The 18,616-nt window shown below is 50.6% G+C and overlaps 1 protein-coding gene across 6 annotated transcripts in view; it reads left to right on the top strand.

Moving 5' to 3' along the window:
- The window catches only part of DAB2IP (DAB2 interacting protein), a 154,400-nt gene that overhangs the window by 61,855 nt on the left and 73,929 nt on the right, over positions 1–18,616 (top strand). Inside the window, exon 1 of one of the 6 annotated variants that reach the window (XM_086763581.1) lies at positions 12,895–12,965. The exons of the other annotated variants lie outside the window; for them this stretch is intronic. The gene's annotated coding sequence lies outside the window, so the exon portion shown is untranslated. Of the gene's footprint in view, positions 1–12,894; positions 12,966–18,616 lie in introns of those variants that run through there. 6 annotated transcript variants of the gene reach the window in all.

Here is an 18,616-nt window from a genome sequence, read left to right as displayed (position 1 = left end):
GGCATGGGGAGTAAATTGTGTGAGCGCTAGGTGAGAAAGTGGGCTGGGAACTGACCCCACAGACACCGCTAAGTAACAGAGCCTGGGCATCCCGTTCTTGATCCTTTCCTCCAAGCTCTCGGTCAGTCAGAAGGCTGTGGAATACCAAACAGCTTAAAACATGGCAAGCTTACAAGAAACATTTAAAGAATAAGAATTCTGTGCTCTGGAAATAAATAAATAGCCTGTTTTCCATCTGTATCTGCAGCACATTGCTCCTCGCAGCCTCTTGTTACAGAAATACTTTTTTACTCTGCCATGTTTTCCCTTTCCCCAGCTAATTAAATTCGGTTTCAAGTAGGTGCTCTGGATTAACAAGTGACTGTCATTTAGGAAGTCGGAGTCGGGAGGGATACGGAGTTTCATGAAACCCTTTGTGACCTTGGAATGTAGCAGACATTTTTCTTTTTCTTTTTTTTTTTTAAGTTTGACTTCTTCAAAGGAAGACCTTCAGCCCTCCTCAGATGAGCCATCCCTGTGTTGCAGTCATTAAAGATTCAGTAGTACCTTTTAAGTCCATGATAGGAAATTCAGATTTTTCAATTTAGTAAAGTTGTGTCTCTTCTTCAAGTACTATACTGCTCGTTTTTGAAGGTCTTCTAGGATTTCCAGTGGCTTCTCGCAGAGCAAGAGTCAGAATGTGTTGGTTTAATCTAAAATCTCAGGACTACGCGTATTCTGTGGCTGAACTCTTTACACAGGTAAAAATGTCACGCAGGCGAAGAAGGAGCCCCTCAGATCACCAGTCTGCTGTGCTGCTGAAGTCCTTTTTGAGCGTGGCTGGGCCATTTATCTCTTACTTATTTCTGTATTTGGGGTTGGACCAGAGGCAGGAGTCTCCTCTCTCCAAGGGCTGATAGCTTTTAAGTGCTGAGGGTTGAACCTCCTGGTCGTGCTGAGCTGAACTGCAGCGCACCCTGAAATCTGCTTCAAGATCTGCGCCCCGTTAAACGGCCCTTCATTTAACGCTGGAGGAGGAGAAGTCTGCACCTCTGAGTGGATTCATAGTCACACTTCAATTAATCATATTTTTACAGCATGCTGCCAGCAACTGTCAGGAGGAAGGAGATGCCTCTAATCCAAAATCACAACAATAAGATATAAATGCACTAGGAATATCCCCAGCCAAAACCAGGCTGATCCTCTGAGAAATAATACCCTTCCCGCAAACCACGCTCAGGAAAACTGATGCGAAGCAGATTTCTTCCGTCCTCGTCCCAGTCAAGCAAGGTGCGTTGGCTGAGCCGGAGGGAGCGCCGGCAGCGGTGCGCTCCAGGGCCTCGAATGCCACGAGTGGGAGCATGGGTGGTGAGAAGGAAAACGCCTTGCCAAGGAAATAGATTTCAGTGTCAGCCGCCCCAGAGGATCCCCCTGAAGAGCAAAGGGTGGGGTGGGGAGTGGGAACACGAACAGGATCTTGGAAAGAGCTGGCACGTTTTGAAATCCCGTCTCAGGCTACAGTAAACTGAAGAAATTAATTGACCGTTTTGTGCGGGGTGTGACATTAACCCTTTTGGTGCTGCATGCGGGGCTGCACGTTTCTCAATAAAATGAGGAAAATGAGGTTCTTAGACTGAGGTTCTTACAGAGGCAGGACAGAAGAGGCGGAGAAACGGCTGAAGCTGTATCTGAGATGATGAATTTGAATCTTCTGTAGCTTAAGAAGTGCTCAGGCAATGAAAAGCAGCTCGCTTTCCCTCACTGCGCTCTAGCTGGCTTGGCACGCGAGGGAAAAGTAGGAACTTGGTAAAGGATGATGGAGGCACTTTTCTCCAAATGGCAGGGTGTGTTTGACCTGCCTGTATTTTGGGTTTGGATTTTTTTGTTCTTTTCTAGTTAACTTTCAAGCAGCTGTTTGAGAATAGTTTATTACTTGTCTTTAAAAACGGAACACCTCTTGCTGTTCATTTTCATTCTTCCCTTCTTTCTGACAATTGCAAGTCAGGGTGAGTGTAAAGCTGCTGAGAAAGAGCAGGGGTTAGGAGAGAAATCGGTGGAAACTCCTTAAGAAGCCGGTGGAGTTACTTGGGATGCAGGGTTCCCTACAGCTCAGGGTGGGATGAGCTGACTGAAGAGCAGTGCAGGGAGGGTGGTGGTCAGAACGTGTCCTCCAAGCCCCGCACCCGTTGGAAGATGGTTTAATTAACGTGGTTGAGAAGAGCTCGAGCACATGCCATGGCCCTTGGAGATGCGGAGGGGTGGAGGGGAGAGAATGAGACATCTCTGGTCAGGCCAGGTCGCAAATGCCCGTGGGGAGAGGAGGACGGGCAGGTCCAGACAATTTCTTCAGCACCAGTAGCTTTCCTGTGCCACCAGTTGGTGACACCACCTGCCTGTGTCACCTGCTATTAACAGTGTGAGAGAAGAGGAACTTTGGGGATGGACAGTACTGAGCATTCAACAAAAGAGAGAAAGAACAGGGAGGACTGGCTCCGGGATCCAGCCAGGCCGGACGGCGGGGAAGGAGGAGAGAACTGGTCTGCACCTTGGCTGCGCGAAGCGGGACCTTACCGTTGTCAGTGCTCGTAACTCTTCTGTGACTAAGCACGAGTTATCTCTCTCCGGGGCTTTCGCCAGCGCTAAAACCCAATTAAACCGTGTTGAGAGAAACCTCCCAGGAGCTGACAGCAAAAATATATTGACCTGCTCTGGCAAACGTTGGCGCGTTCGTTGTAACGCGGTGCTTTTATTTCCGTTCTGTCGGGGTTCCCCAGGCCTGGTCCCGTCAGACTTTTCCTTTTGTGCCTGTCACTGCTACCGACCTCTCCAAAAAATCTGAGAGATGTTTTTCCTCTCTCTTTCTGAGTGCTTTCATTAATTATTTATTAATGACATCCAGAGGACACAGTAGCGATGGATCCTGTTATGATGACTGCAGTAAAGCTCTGTGCTTATGCTGAGTTACGGGGAAGGTGATACGTTCACTAGAGAGATGCTGGAGTTAACTCTGTGTAGCTTTGGTCTTCCTGGGCGTATGGGGATATATTTTTATGAACTTAAAAAAAAAATAAAGACTTGGCAGGGATTAAATTGGGAACAACATGTAAAAACCAGGCATTTCTGAGCTCCCCTGGGGAAATGACAGCAGAGCTTGGTCGCACACATCCCTTGGTCACACATCCCTTGGCCTTTCTCTGAGCCTGCAGCTCTGAGGGGAGGTTAACGCTGGCTGTGTGGCTTCTGTGCCTACTGGTCCTTCTGGCTGGGACCTCCAGCTTGGCTCTTACCAGCCACTGTCCAGCACCCACCGCAGAGTCTGGCCCCGCTGCCTGAGGTGACCAAGTGCCTTCGTCTCCTTGCGGTCACCTTCACGCCGCAGGGCTGCTCGCAACCCTCGCCTCGTGTGTCCTGGGTGTTTGGCCAACTGGTGAGGGGCGATGGGCTCACACCATGGACGGCACAGCTCTGCTCAGCAGAAGCATACACCGGCTTTTTCCCTTTGTACCCTCTCACAGTCTGTTCTCCTGCTACTGCTTTTATGCATCAGTGTAGAAACTCAGGTGCCCCTGATGGCTCCCAGCTGCGGAGGTCCTTTCCAGTAAACAGCCTCTGGTATTCCCAGGGTGACGGACAGGCACAGTTCACGACGGCAAAGCAGCTGACGGCACGGTTCAGCCAGAAAACTCACGCTCCGTCCGTGCCGTTGGCAGCCTGTTCCTCTGCCCTTCGGCTCGACGGGAGCTTTGTCGCTGACTTTGGGAGTGTCAGGTTTGAAGCGTTGATACCCCAGTGACCGAGGGTGCTGTCAAGGCTCGGCTGCAGCCAGGGGCCTGTGAGACTTGGGTTTTGGGGATGTATCTGAGAGGTGAATCACAGCCACAATAGACACAGAGGTCCTTATGGACTGCCGCAAGCTGGGCTTCACCAGGCTGAACATCCAGGTTGTTTGCCCTCTTCGAACTCCTTGCTCTCCTGCCATACCAGTCCTGGCTTGGGCAGCAGGACGGTGGCACCGGCACGGGCGCAGCGTGCCAGCCGAGCCTGAACGGAGTCGCGTGTGGGAGACTGGTGTTCGTATGCACAGGGATGAGGCGGGCTGGAAAGGCAGTGTGTGTGGTACCTCCCGCAACAAAAAAAGTTGAAAAATATCTTGAAAGGAGGTCATTGAATAGGTAGAGATAGAAAAAGCAAAACCCATTTTTAAAGACTTTTTTTTCACCCAATTTCAGAGGTAAGTATCCTAATCTCTCTGCCATAGTGAAACACACACAGAGATCTTTTTAAACTTTTGGGTACCATTGTTACTGCTTCTTCAGTCTTTGTGACGAAAAGCCTGCGACGCATTTTCTCACACGAGCAATAGTTTTCTGTGAACGGCACGTAAGTTAGATTTAACCGGAGAGAACAACATGCTGCAAGACAATACAGGTGATGTTCTGCGGTGAGAACATTTGGACAAGGCAGCGCATTTTGAGGTGGTGGGGTCCTCCTGTGCGGCCAGGCCGTACCAGCCCCTCACCGCAGCAGCGGTGAGACAGAGGTGAGACGTTTCTGCTTTGGCGGCTGGAGCTGGGTGGCGAGCACACATCTCCAACGCCTTTTGTGCCTGGGGTGCGGAAGCCAGGGCAGGGGAGAGGGGCAGCTCTTGCAAAGGAGTTGGGGGTACCGTTCCCGCGGCTGCCAGTGCTGCAGGCAGCAGGACTCTTTCCTCTCACTGTTTAGAAAATGCTGTTTGATCTCATCCAGTTGCCCCTGTTTGTGCTTTCCTGTGAAGCTCTGCTTTAATGAGTTCAGAAACATCTGTAAACTTTAAAATTTCAAGTGGAATTTGAAACCAGTGCCTTGACTTTGAGGTAGATGGATACATGGGAAAGATCCGTGCAACCTTTAGAGTATTTCCTTGAGTTAAAATTAACTCTGACTTGTGTAAAAGTAAAGATTTTTTTAGTGTGGCTTATTTTGGGGATAAGAATAGTTTTAGTTTTTGGTTTTTTTAGATCTTTTAATCTATTTGCCTGTGTCAGTGTCGTTTTCTAATTAGTCTCCTTGTGAGAGGACTTCTTCCCATCTGATTTTCAGTGCTGGCAGCGTCAGCTCCCGTTAGAAGTACGGAGTCTGGCAGGTCTCATGTTCACTCGAGCGGCTTTAGCTCGCAGGATTGAGGAACACAGTGCCATGGTGCTGGAACGGGTTGCTAGGAGCAGATACAGATTCTTCTAAAACTGTTCCCTCTCTAGGTTCGTTGGGAGCAAATGAGCTCGCTCCTGTGCAGAGAGCTGGTGTGCGGCCCCAGATCCAGCGGATCTGCGCACTGGGAGCAAGGGGATGGGATGAGGGATCAGCAGTGGGATTTCGCGGGCTTGAGCCTGCGCGGGGCTTGTGCGGGCTCTCTGCACAGGCACGGGTCTTGTTCTCCTGCCTTTGGAGGGATTTGCCTGTTTGTTTCCTCGGGGCTGCTGGAGTGCATTCCCCGCCGTAGGTCAGGGTGTTCTTTATTGAGTTGTATGAAACAGTTGGACAGGTAATACAAAAATTTGGCTAGGGAGCATTACACTGGCTTTTACTCAGGCAGCACTTTGCTATATCTGCACCGCTTTCCAGCATAATTTTTTTTTTAGTTTTCTACAAGTAAGTTGTCTCTACTTCCAACCAGATGTAGTTTTCCTCACGCTTTTACCTGGGGCCAGAAAATGAAAACTTCCCGTTCTTCCTGGGCTATGTGAAATTTTGCAGTCCTTTGCCATGGAAACCGAATTGGTCAATAGTGTTTAACTTCCCTCAAAGTCCAGATGCTCTGTTTGCACGTGATTTTTAGGGAAAGCTGCACCCTTATGTGTCTCTCCGGTGTGGTCAAGGCAGAAAGGAGCCCGGTAGCGTGGAGGGTGGCCAAACCGCCGGCAATATTGCTGTGTGTGAGGGACTGCCAACAACTGTATCGCAGTCAACAGCATCTGTCACCCAGTTATTGATCCGACGTCTGCGTATAGAACCGCCTCGCGGCACACCGAGACACTCGCGTCGTGCCCGTGGTGAGATTCACAACGGGGACATCCTCCCCAGCAGGATCAGTAGTTCCTTTGGGGCCTCCAGCGCCATTCCAGCTGAGCCCGTGGGTGAGACAACAGACGATCAAACCAGCCGATCCTGTGAACCGTGCTGGTGGCCAGGGCAGGCTGGCGGCGGCATCCCCTGTTCTGGAGACACAAAAACATGAGGGGCTCTGTACCAGTGCCCTCTGCGTGCTCAGCATGGCGTGCTCCACCTCGCTGCCTTCTGCCTGCTTAACAAATTGCGCTAATTGTCTGGTTAAACACACTTGGGAACTGGGATACACTATGCGCAGGGGAAAACTACGGCCGCCATCTGTGTGTCTGTGTGCCCCCCTGCTTCAAGAAGCTGGCAGTGGAGTCTGCTTTGAATAATTCAGACCCTGAGCTGCAATTAGTAAGATAAAGGAAAGTAAGAAGTGCCTGTAGCTGTCTGCAGCAGCAGTAACTCTTTCCACCAAAGTTCAGTATCCTGCGGTTGCGTTTCGGAGCGAGCTGGACTGTCAGAGTCCCGGCAGCGTGCGGAGCTCCTGCAGCGCCGTCGCTGTGAACGCGTCTGCACACCGATGGTGAAAGCCTGGCACTGCTTGCGTGTTCCTGAGTTCAGGGTTTCCCCCCATCAGTGGTCCGTGTCGTTCTGCAGGTGAACTCCTGCGGGTAACAGCCGTGGGAATGCGAAAGCGTGGCAGGTCTGAGCCGAGCTCCGTCGTGGTTCCTCTCTGGGAACTGTTAAAGCTAGTGCAATTTTACAAACTCGCGTACAGTGCTGTGTAATCGAACCAGCGTGACGGAGGGGTAGGCAGAGAGAAGGAAGAGCTGATGACTTTATTTCCAAAGTCAAGACTGCGGGACTGCAGTGCAGCATCTACCTGCCACTTCTTTTCCTTCGTTTGAATCTGTGGATACCCATCACAATATTTCTCCGAGCGGTATTTCACTTCATTAGTTTGTATTGTTAACTGCGAAAGTCCTGTCAGTTGTTATCTATTGTTTCCTGCCGAGTGCTTTAAACAACTGGAGCTCAATTATACAGCTATTTCCTTAAGCAGCCACGTGGCAGTCCGTTGATTGGCACGCAGTGGCACAAGATTAAGATAGGTAAGCTGGGAGATAAACAGCAGGTTTGGGTGTGCGTCAGCAGAAGGTTGGTGCCTCCTTGCTCTCCAGCTGCCCTCCCCAGGGCCACCTCTGGCTCCATGCATCCCTGCCTCCTGGTGCCCCTTTCCCTCCCTCCGCCCCCGCAGCCCTGCCCAAATCACAGATTTCTGCGGGATGTGATGCTGATTTTTCCGTGTTTAGCTTCCCGTGCTTTGAAGAACTGAGCGCTGTGAGAAGGTGTAGTGTGTTCCTAGGGTAAAGGGACGAGGCAGAAGGAAGGCTGCAAGGCTGCTGAGCCGTTCCCAGCAGGACCAGAAATGTTCTGTGGGGAGACAAGGATGCCTTCTCCATCCCAACTGAAGGGGTATGAGAAAGCCATCAGCCCTGACTCACTGACCTGCCTCTCTGCAGGAAGACAGCTTGCGCCCAAGCGTTCGGCTAAATAGAGGAGACCTTATTGCGAGAAACTTTAAAGGCACATTTTACAGCTTAAATCTGCCTCTCGAATGAGACTGGCTGGCAGAAATAAAGGGAATAACAGACTGATGCGTGCAGAGTTGTCTCATGATTTTTAAAACATAAGGTCATCGTTTACAAACTTGGCTCCTTCAGGTTGGGCGTGCAGATGCTTACGGAGGTACAGAAATAAGCGGCCTACTTTTCTGCGATGCTGAATCCATTAAAATCAATGGAAGTTCTGCATCTCTACATAAAATGTCACTGATTTTGCTAGCTAATTTTAGGTACCCAAATACAGAGACTTTGATCTAAAATAAAAATATTTTTTAGAACTCTGCTGAATTTTTGCCAGCACCAAGCTCCGCGGCATGGCTAAGGCCTGGCATTCAGAGGGAAGCTGGACAGAGCCCTGCGTGAGGAACTGGTCTGGAATCACCTTAGCCCAGAAGAAGGAAGGACAACGTCTATGGAGTGTGGAGTGCACGTGAAGCTGCCCACTCTCAGCTCGCAGTCTGGGCTGAAGGCAGAGGGAAGATATCAAGGCAAACAACAAGTCAACGCATGCCATAGAAATCTCTCCATGGGATCGGTAATTCCTGTAAATGATTTTTGAAGTCGTCACGTTGGTCAGGCCAGATGCAATCTCTGCGTGCTGTCCCTTGCAAGGAAGCTGCCAGGTCGTGACGTGTTTTCTTGCTCGCCCTGAGCAGTGCTGGCAATGCCAACGTGGTCTCAATAAAACGAAGTGAGAGACTTGTCACATGCTTTGGTCTTCAATTTTATAGCACCAAGTATAAAAAAAAATCAGAGAGGCAAGTGTCCTTTTGTCCTGTGTGGGGTCATTGATTTTCTTTCTCTGTTGCTGCTGTGCCTGGTAGCTGTGTGGGCCTCTGTTTTGTTCTGCAGACGCAGTCTGAAAGTCTGCGTCGAGGACTTTTCTTCTAATGCGTTCTCTCTCCTGAAACGGCGAGCTTGTCTGTTTATCATTTGTGTCTCGCACTTAATCCGCCGGTTTGTGCTGCTGCTCTGATCACCTCGTGGACACCCCACTTGTCTAGCGTCACGTTCAAGTTGCCTTTCCCCTTTCCTCAACATTTTTTCCACAGTGTGTATCCTGACCTCTCAAGTAGCATTCAGTCTTCCCTTACCATTTTATTTCCTTACCTGACTCTGCGTTTTCTGTCATCTTTGTGTCTTTTTGTCTGACAGTGCCTATATTTAGAACTGCGGCCTGTCCCTTCCGCTCCCAGCTCTCTCCATTTCCCGAGCATCCGTCATTCCGCTGCCCCTGCTCCGGGTCCTCCCTGAATTCCTCCCCTCTCGTCTTCTGGACCTGGTCTCCTTCACGCGCTCCTGTCTTTCGTAGGGATTTTGGTCCTTTTCACATCACCTGGTTTCCAGTTAGACTCCGATCCAGTACTCTTGTCTTTTCCTGCTTGCAAAACACGCACTGTGAAGAGTAAAGGCCATTAACGCCATGTCGCAATGTACGCGTCTGCTCCTGCACAAAACATTTTCCATGGGTGAAATGCTCCACTGATGTCAGCAGTAAAAGTTTTCAGCAAATTCTTCATTTCCTAAGTACTTCCAGATTAAGGAAGAACCTGGAATGGCTTACATACACAAAATGCTCAAAGGCCAGAGGGACCGTGCAAAAAAGTATTCATTTGAATACAATTATTTTCCAAGAGAACAAAAAAAAACCCTCTTTTTTTTTTTTAAACTGGGTCAACACTACATCTGCAGCACTCAGCCATTTTACATACGACGCCGTCACCCACTCTGTTTATCTTTAGGCAATATGCTCCTGCAAACTGCCAATTAATTGCATCTTTGGTGCCTGCTCTCTCCCAGCATCCTGGATAAACACGGCAAAGCCAATGGGAGGGAGCTGCTCCTGGCTGCCGGGGGAAGGAAATCTGTCATTGTCTCAGCCTTGTTATCTGCAACCAGGGCAGGCTTTTAGCAGCGTTCTGCTTGTAAACACCCTTTTTAGACATCTTCTCATTTACATAGATGGCACGTCAGCCATTGTCTGCCGCGCTACCTGAAGATTTTTGAACAATTGCTTTCCAAAATATTAGCTGTGGATTGTCCTTGGTGAAAGGTAAGGGCCATCGGCGCGAGTAAAGTGCGGTAAGCGAAGTCCTTAAAATGCAAAGATAAAGCTGAGTGCAAGCAAATATAAGAGAGAGAAAAGGGGAGGATGGGCGATTGAGACTCAGCCGAGGGTCAGCGCTGCTCAGAGCAGCCTTCCCGTGGGTTTTGTCTGGATTGCTGTTGGGAAGGTTCTTGGGACAGGTCTGGTCATGACGTGGCCTTTTGGGAAAGGTCCGGTCTGTGGGTTAGCCCAGGAGTACCTTCTCCTCCACTCCGAGCTGGAACTATTTTCTGCTCTGTGGAAGAGTCCTGTGTTACTGAAATCTATATCCAGACAAAACAAGGAACCATAGGAAATAATCTCCATTGCACGCAGGGCTTTCTGACTGGCCGTATTCTTCCTTTCTGTCTCTAATTTCTGTGACTCCTGAAATCCCCAAAGAATGCACTGGAGAGCTGATCCCTCGCTGGTTTTCGATGTGCACTAGTGACAGCCGAGCAGGTCTTCTCTCTGTCGTTATTTCTATTATGCCCTAAGACGAAGTGACTTCCAAAGAGGCTCAGCTGAATCTCCAGTGGCTACAGAGAGCCGGGACAAAATCTTCTCCTAGGGCAATCCTCAAGAGGATTTTAAACTGCCATCTTGACACTGAGTTATTGTAAATTAACTGTTGCTTCCAGGCAAGGAATGATGAATGGTCTGAAACGAGGAGATAAGCGTGCATATGGATGCATTCTCCCAGGCTCTCATGGACCTTCTGCCTTACCAGCATCTGGGATCAGCTCCTAGGACAGGGAATGTTTAATGATGGGTCAATTCTTATTTTAATATGGCCATGTATACAGAGAATAAATGAGTGGAATTAGTTTGAACTTACACCAGTGTAATATAGAATCATAGGATCATTTAGGTTGGAAAGGGCCTTTAAGATCATCAAGTCCAGTCGTTAACCTAACGCTGCCATGTCCACCGCTAACCCATGTCCCTAAGCGCCAGGTCTAGGCGTCTGTTAAATATCTCCAGGGGTGGGGACTCCACCAGCAGCCTGGGCTGCCTGTTCCTGCTTGACAACCCTTTTGGTGAAGAAATTTTTCCTACTGTCCCCATCTAAACCTCCCCTACTTGAAGAAAAGTGAGCTCCTTGTGTCCTGTAACAATAGACAGAACCATATTTGGAGGTTGGTTGGTTTGTTTGCTTGGCTGTTCTTTTTTACCAGCCTTATCTTAGACTGTCGGTGTTTCAGTTGTGTCATTTACCAGCAGTGCCCTAGGGCCGTAGCTAAGGTGAGTCCTGACGTGCCTGACCGCCAGCACGGCCAGCCCAGCATCGCGGTGAGCAGGGAAGGGACCCCAAGGACACGGGCGGCTTGCGGTTACCTGCAACGGCGGCTTTGTTGGCGAATCCTGCTCCTGCTAAATCACTGAGGACATCACCACTGGACGTCAGTGGAAGTGGCGTCTGGCCTTCAGACAGCAAACACATGCTTCGTTGTGGGTACTGCAAAAAGGGTTTCATCCCTGTCCCTCGGTTTTGGCTATAGCGTGATTTTTGGTGCAACAACTGAGTTCAGGGGAAAGGAGATCCAGACTGAGAGGAGTGCGTGCCCGCGTGTCCCGAGGGCCAGCTGTGCAAATGGCACTTTGGGAGACGGGAAAGGTGCTTGTTTGCTCTGGAGCGATAGCAAAATCTGTATTGTGATTATTCAGAAGTCACAGGCAAGCTGTTAGTGTAAGGTTGGGACGCTGAACAGAGCCGTGATAGAAAGCATCCTTGCAATTCCGCCCTTCCACTTCTCTCGATAAAAACATGGCCAGGAGAACAGCAAGTCCTTGCTCGGTGCTCTCCTGGAGCACAGTGGGCCCTGGTTCGCAGTGGATGCTCGCAGCTCCCTTCCTGATTAACTCGGGGAACAGCCCAAACAGCTGAAACAGATAATCTGGCTGTCCCCACTGTTTGCGGTCATCACCAGAGCAGCGAGTCCAAACATTTGCTGTCAGAAATGAGCAGAAAACACGCCTCGAGGAGGATGTGTTGGGGGAAGAGGGGAGGAACGGGGAGTTGTGGGAACTTGAACAAAATAGCCAAGGCTTCTTTTCTTTTATTTCTGTAATGTGCCAGAATTTTCTCCTTGACAGAGCGAAGTAAAATCTGTTGGATTGAGGCTGTGTACCATTGTGGAGCATTGTAATATTGGAATACAGTGGAGACGGGAGACATATGTTGCCATTAGGGACTAGAGTTTATTATCACACTGGCTAATAGTGAAAGTTTAGATTTCAAGAGGATTTGAGGAGAATGTCCATGAATTCCTATACGCCTGAATTGTGGACGTATTCCTGTATGCCCAGACTGTTTTATAAACTAAAATGTGAATTGTAAATATCAATAGAAGGAGGCTGCAAGCTAAGCTGACGGCATTTATAGTTTCAGTTTTAAAGATTAACTGCCTTCAGGAAGTAATAAAGATCAGAGCTGCTGGATCCCGATGCAACTGCCTATGGAAGCATGTTGATATTGCCATGACGGGCTTCAGGAGCAGCGCGTCTCGGGGAGGGTTCGGAAACGGACGCCCTCTGACGTGACCGGCATCCGCCCAGCAGTGTCCAGCCTTCCGTAGCATCGGCTGGCCAAGCGTCCTTGGTAGGGATGGGGAATACATAACGTTTGGAAGTGATGGGAGCCTGTTACTGAATAAATGAAGATGAAATCTTAAAATTAATCAGCGGTGCAAACAGAGGAGCCTGCGCTTATGTGCCAGCTCTCTCACTTCTTACCTGTATGGTTGCTGTACTGCACTAATTATGTATGAGAAAGAAAAATGTTAGATGCAGTTTAATTAGGAATGAGCTGCTTTGTCATGTAAACTTGGAGTTTCTTCAGGCTGGAGCGCAGCCAGTACCTGCGCGAGCTCCTCGGCAGCAGGGAAGGCGCTGGGAGCAGATGCCTCTCCTCAGAGCAGCCAGCCTCAAGGAAGGGTTTGAATTACAAAGGAAGGGAAGGGGCTGAGCTTCCCTCCCCCCCAGCTCCCTCACAAAGGGCAATAGTTAGTTTACTTTAATAACCCCGCTATCAGCTGCAGAGGAAGTCTCGCGGTCCCACAGTCTGCGAGCAGTCCAAGAGCCGGCTGAACCGTCCGAGCCACGCAGAGCCGAGCGACCCGGCCGAGGGCGGCCAGCGCGGGAGATGGGCTCGCGCTGCTCCCGGAGGAGCTGACTTTCCCGGGGACCTCAGAATTGGCTTTCTATCCTGGTCTTATTTTTTCTGTCCTGTGAAGGCTTGGGTAAGTGCCTGGTAGTTTTCCACTTCCCTTTCTTTTCAGTGGTTTGCTAGGATTTGCCAAATTACAATGGAACTGCAATGACAAAGTATTTCCTGCGCCTTCATCAGCTCGCTCTGGAAGTGAATGGTCCAGATTTGAGAAGCTAGACCTTTAAAAGCTTTATATTCGTATCCTGCTTTCTAAAAAGGGCCAGGGAGCAGATGTGGAGAACACAGACTTTCCAGCGCATTGTTCCAGCTGGTGGGGACTGCTGGGGCTCCAGCATCTTGCAGCGCGTTGGATTTGCAAATGTTGGATGGCCGTGCACAGAGATCTCCCGAGGTCGGTGGGTCGGTTCGGCGGTGCAGATGTTTGTGCTGTTTCCTGTACAATCAGCCCGCGGGGTCGAGGCAGCTGTGCCTCCAGCCAACTTCTGCATTCAATCACCCGCCAAGGAAAGGAGCGCTCGGCGCTTTCTCTAGACGTTTGCGGGGAGAGACAGAAAGGTGCAGGAAAGAAATGGCAAAATGGTTTGCGTGAAAGGTGTTTGCGCTGGGCCCTGCTACTCTTGCAAAGGGATCCGGGGATTTGGGAGCACGGTGTATGGGCACGCGATTCCCTCGCATCCACGGGGAGCGGCGTGCAGAATTAATAGGTTTTTCAAAGCGATTGTAAAAGATCTGTATAATTGTACAAAAAGACTTGGCCGTGGACGGGGGCCGGGCGTGTTTGCCGGCAGTCCCGGGTGCGCGTAGGCGGCTGTGTACGTGGTGAGAGCGTAGCAGAGCTGCCTTGAAAGGGAGGTGCGCTGAACTTATGTAATGTGCGAAGCTGAACGTCCTTTCCCGATGTCCCTGCTGTGAACCTGAAAAGACTAACCCTGAAATGGTTTTAAAGCTGTCTTTTTTAGTCATCCTTTATGCAATTTGTTTCTTTTCACGTTTCATTTTGAGTAAGAAGAGACAGGCTGGTTTCGCTCCCCTCTCCACTCCTCCTCTATTGTTAGGCTCTCCCAGCTTCCCGTGCAATTGTCCAGCTCCGCTCTTTTCAGAGCCCAGCGGAAAAGGATATCATTGAAAAGAAAGAAAATATTTCAAATTAAAGTCTGGCAAGCGTTTGCTTTCTCATTAGGCTTTAGACTCACTTCCTCCCCCCCATCTCTTTTTCCCCAAAAGTAGCAGGGTGACCAGCATTGCTTGCAGTGTCTCAAACAGCGGCAGAATCCTTCTTAGCCGTTCACTAATCAACAAATGCAGCAAATAATAATCACAGTTGGAAAATGATGTGTTTTTATAATAATATGTACAACTGGGAACACCCGAATATAACGAAAGCCGTGAATTCTCAAGTTAAGACAAGCTTCTTTCAGACTGAGGAGCCGGAGACAGCTGATGAGGCAGCGACACTGAGCATCTGCCGTGGCCGGGGATCCCGAGCCGTCGGAAGGGCGTGAGGAGAGGAGTGTGCAGTGAGGGCGAAAAGGTCAAGGCTGCATCTGTATTTGTTCTCATTAAATCATAGCTCTATGTAGCGAACGGTAATTAATAGTCGTGTTAACGTTCAGAGGTAAACTGATATGACTCTCCTTGCTTCCCTTTGATTCCCAGCCATCATTTCAGTCGTTTTCCTTTGAGCAGCACAGATGAGGCAGGGTTGGATCTGGATGATCTTCGGAGACACCCAGCCAGCAGAACACATGGCCTGGCGGCATGTTTGCGCCGCGTGACGCTGCCGCGCCGCGCCCGGGCCCCTGGCACCATCCTTCTTCCCGCTGTGCAGCAATTAGCGGGAGGTGGCCCTGGGCGTGACTACGGTGCACAGAAGATGAGGGTGCCGTGGGGTTCGTGAAAATCACGCAGGCTCTGGTGAGGCTAAGCGGCCTCCCGTGGCCTCGTTAGTGGCAGTGTTAGAACAGGGAGACGTGACCGGAGCGGGTGGAGAAGCGGCGCTGTAGACCAACGGGAGACTCCCTTTTGGTGCTCCGGTCGCTCCCCGTCCGAGCTGCAGCCCTGAGCGTGGCTGGTGTTTTATCACGGCAACTGGCCAGGCTCTTGTGGCCCTAGGGTGCCTAGTTGGGAAGCTGGGAAGAGAGTGAGTGGGATGGGAAGGCCCTCAGTAATTCTGTGAGTTTTCTTCTGCTGAGAGTTTTCTTATTCAAAAGGGTCCCTCAGCGCCACTGGGTATGGTACAGAAACAGCCCCCATCTTTGCTTCTCTTTGACTTTCCCCATCTCAGAGACCTGTGATTTGATGACAGATTTAATCATATAAGATACCGTTGTCATCTGTGTTGAGAAGAACTATTCAAAGAACTTGGAGTTGCATCACCTGGGAGAGCAAAACCTGAAGGCACTGATTTGCTCAGTCCCAATTTTAGGTACTTGAGAGCCAATGTTTAAGACTTGTTGGGCACTGATGATGTTGAGTTGTGCCGAATGCTGGGCCCAAGCTGCCAGTTTCCCCAGTCAGTGGCTCTGTTAGATATACAGGCTTGTTCATTTGTCACAACTGAAAACTTGCTCCACGAGGGTCTCCTTTCCCCCAGGACTGGTTCCTTTTTCCACCCTGTCACCATATAAGAATTTTCTGTCTTTTTTTAAACAGAGAGCCATCATTTCTTTTTCCTCATGCTCCACCCATTAATGGGAAGGGATAACGGGCCCCGGCTGGGGGCTGTTTTGTTGACCGTGTGTCCCAGCAGCTGGGGTCAGTGGCTGGGTAGGACCTTGCTGGTGGCACTGGAGATGCTCTGGTTCTGCTGTGGCTGTTGCAGTGAGAGGTGGCAGCCTCTGCCCTGCTGCTGTGGGAGAGTCTGGCACACTCCAGTACTCCAGTACTCTTTCCCAGTAAAGAGCAGGATGCCGACTGGGCTGCAGCCAGTAGATTTAGAGCAAAGACAATAAAAACAAAAATTAGAGTGATAAGTTGATTAAAAGGCTTTTGATAAAAAGCGGTTCGTCATATCCTGCAATGCGACTGACCGATGTGCTGGACGGGAACGCTTTCGAAGGGGCTGTGCAACGCGATGCCTGTGCTGCTGCCGTCCCACGGGAGAGAGCAGAAAGCTCCAGCTGAGAGATTTGCATCGTTCTTTCCACTTGCAGGACTGATCGTCACAGTGTGGGACAATTCCCAGTGTTTATTGTCCTGACAGCGTGTGTCACATCTTCCCATCCCCCAGTTAGTGCTGTTTGCTCTTAGGTCACTCTTGCCCTTCCTGAAACTCGGAGAACGGGCAGCTGCACGTTTTAGCAAGCTCTCCTGCTGCGGTCTGGGAAAGGTGCTCAGCATTGAGGGAAAAGTGATGTGGCGAGGACACCCGAAATAGCGAGGAGAGAAGGTGGTGACTGGTCCTCAGTTGGGTTTGTAGTGGTGGGCATGAGAACTGAGGGCATTGAATCACATGGAGCACGCCGAGAGAGCAATGTCAGAGGTGGCTCCTGTGCGGGACCAGGGCTCCCAGCCGAAATACAGAACAGGTATGGAAGTGCACGAACAGGGCTCCTTGTGTCTTTATGCTGAGTGGCACAGGCTTGGCCTCGCAGAACTCCTGAGCAGCTATCCCGATGGCTCAGGCTGCTCGCGCTTCCCTGTGTCCCCAAGTGGGCCCTGCGGCACAAGCCAGCCCTTTCCGGCGTGGCCCCTCGGCCAGAAGAGCATCAATAAAAATGAGAATTTATGAGCTCTGTCATGTACAGCAAGCAAAGCATCGTGCTACAAATTAATCACTGATTGCAGTGCCGTGCTGACTGGGAGCTTTCTGGTTCTTTCTTGGCATCGTTGCAAGGTTGTTAGTTAAAAAACAAGTTTGATAAAGAGACCCTTGGCTCCCAGCGCTTCTGCCTCCTCTGACACCTGCTCGCTAAACACGAGGCGCTGTTAGCCGGACAGGTGTGCAGGTTGCTCCAGGTTTCAGTCATCAGAATGGGACAGCACTAACAGTTCTCTGTGCTTGTCTGTTGCCTCCTATCCAGCGATTTTGGGATCAGATAATGATCTGCCTTCCAGTTTGGGCTGGGAGGAGCTGGATGCTGGCTGGTCTACTGGGGGCTTAAAGGACAAACTGGGCAGCAGCTTCTCTCTGGGCTTCAGCGAGGGGTTCGCAGGGACCAAAGGGCCTCTGCCTTGAGCTCTGTTTCTGCACTTACACAGCAGCGACAGAGTGGCTGAGCTCTGGTTTTGAAGCAGCCCAAGTGCTTTAAAGGGGCTGTGCCCCAGCAGAACGAGGTTAAAATGGCTCATGGCTCCTGCACGTGGCCTACAGTAATTGATGGCTTTGTCACGTCAGCTGACGTCCTTTTCCCTGAGCTGCAGAGAGCATCCCCTGGCCTTCTATAGGAAATGGTGCTCACGCGTCCGTATGGATGCAAAGACAGCTGTGTGTATGTGCGTGGCTTCTAAAATACAAAGTAGAGAGTCATTACGTGGCAGAAGCAGGAAAACCTTATTAACCCTTGATATAATTCTGATGTCTCTGTTAGCAGGGTTTAAGGGAAAGAACTCAAAGTGTTTTTCAGACATGAACCCCAGCAGCATACATCTTCCCAGTCAATAGGGAGAAGCCAGAGCCGCGGACAGGCGTTCTGTCCGCGGACTCGCCGCGTGGGAGAGCCAGCGTTCCTGCCCGCAGCCCCCAGACCCGTTGCGCTGCTCCTGAGCGCGGCAGAGCTTTGGAGCCGGGTGCCGGGGCCGCGTGTTCCTGCTAAGCTGCTTCCCTTTCCCACCAAGAGAGGTTCGGCTCATTGTTCTCTGATTTCAGCAGACAGGAAAAAACCCACCTTTCAGTTCTGTTGCCCGCCCCGTCCCCACAGCTGCTGCTAGCAATTGTCCTGGTGCTCCTACCCAGACCCACTCTCTTTGTTTTCCTGCGGGTAGCTGTGTGAGGTTATTGTTTGTGCAGCAGTTTTGTTTATCCCTGACTGAGACCAGACCGTTATTTCCTACTGACTCATGTCACCTGTTGATGGCCTCTTCCTGTCCGTCGCATTTGTGCCGTGTAGGGTGGGAAGTGGTGGCCGGAGCTCAGGTTTAATCAACGCTTAATTGCAGCAAGCCCACGAGAAGCCCTGCAGAGGAGGGAGCAGTCGAGCTGTCGGGCTGCAGCCGCGTGCTCCTCAGGGGATCCTGGGGAGAGGGAGATCTGGGGGGGATGCTGCAATGTTTGGGGTGTTTTGGCCCCTGTTACAGCAGATCTGTATCCACTGAGCCCATCCAGCCCAATTTGGTCACTGGTGCTGTGCCCTGGGACCCTCCCACTGCCCACATCCCCCGTCAGCGGGTGCCCAGCAGACCCACCAGATTTTGGGGCGTTGCCTCGATCGATGGGTCCGTGGAAAGGTCTGCGTTAGCTACAGCTTCGGTTTGTTTCAGGCTAGCTTCTTACTTTTTTTTTTTTTTTATTTCCCCGTTCTTTTGTTTCTTTTTTAAGAGTGCTCCTCCATCAGAGCTGGGCGCCGTTGCCCATCTTGGGTGTTGGAGGATGGCTCGGCTGCTCTGCGTGGAGCGGAGCCCGTTCTGCTCCTGCGAATGCCAACGGCAATCACCCAGGCGCTGGGGAGGGAGCAGGGCATTCTGCATCTCAGATGTAACATCAACATGAAATTTCATCACCTAGGTTTCAAGAAAAATAAACTGTGGCTGGACTTAGACCATAGCGGCGAGGAGGAGTAAGGG

Source organism: Chlamydotis macqueenii, chromosome 20 (genome assembly GCF_036417535.1).
Source record: "Chlamydotis macqueenii isolate bChlMac1 chromosome 20, bChlMac1.mat, whole genome shotgun sequence".
Taxonomy (NCBI): Eukaryota; Metazoa; Chordata; class Aves; order Otidiformes; family Otididae; genus Chlamydotis; species Chlamydotis macqueenii.
Note: the sequence above shows the minus strand (reverse complement) of the source record. Positions and strands in the feature narration are given on the sequence as shown.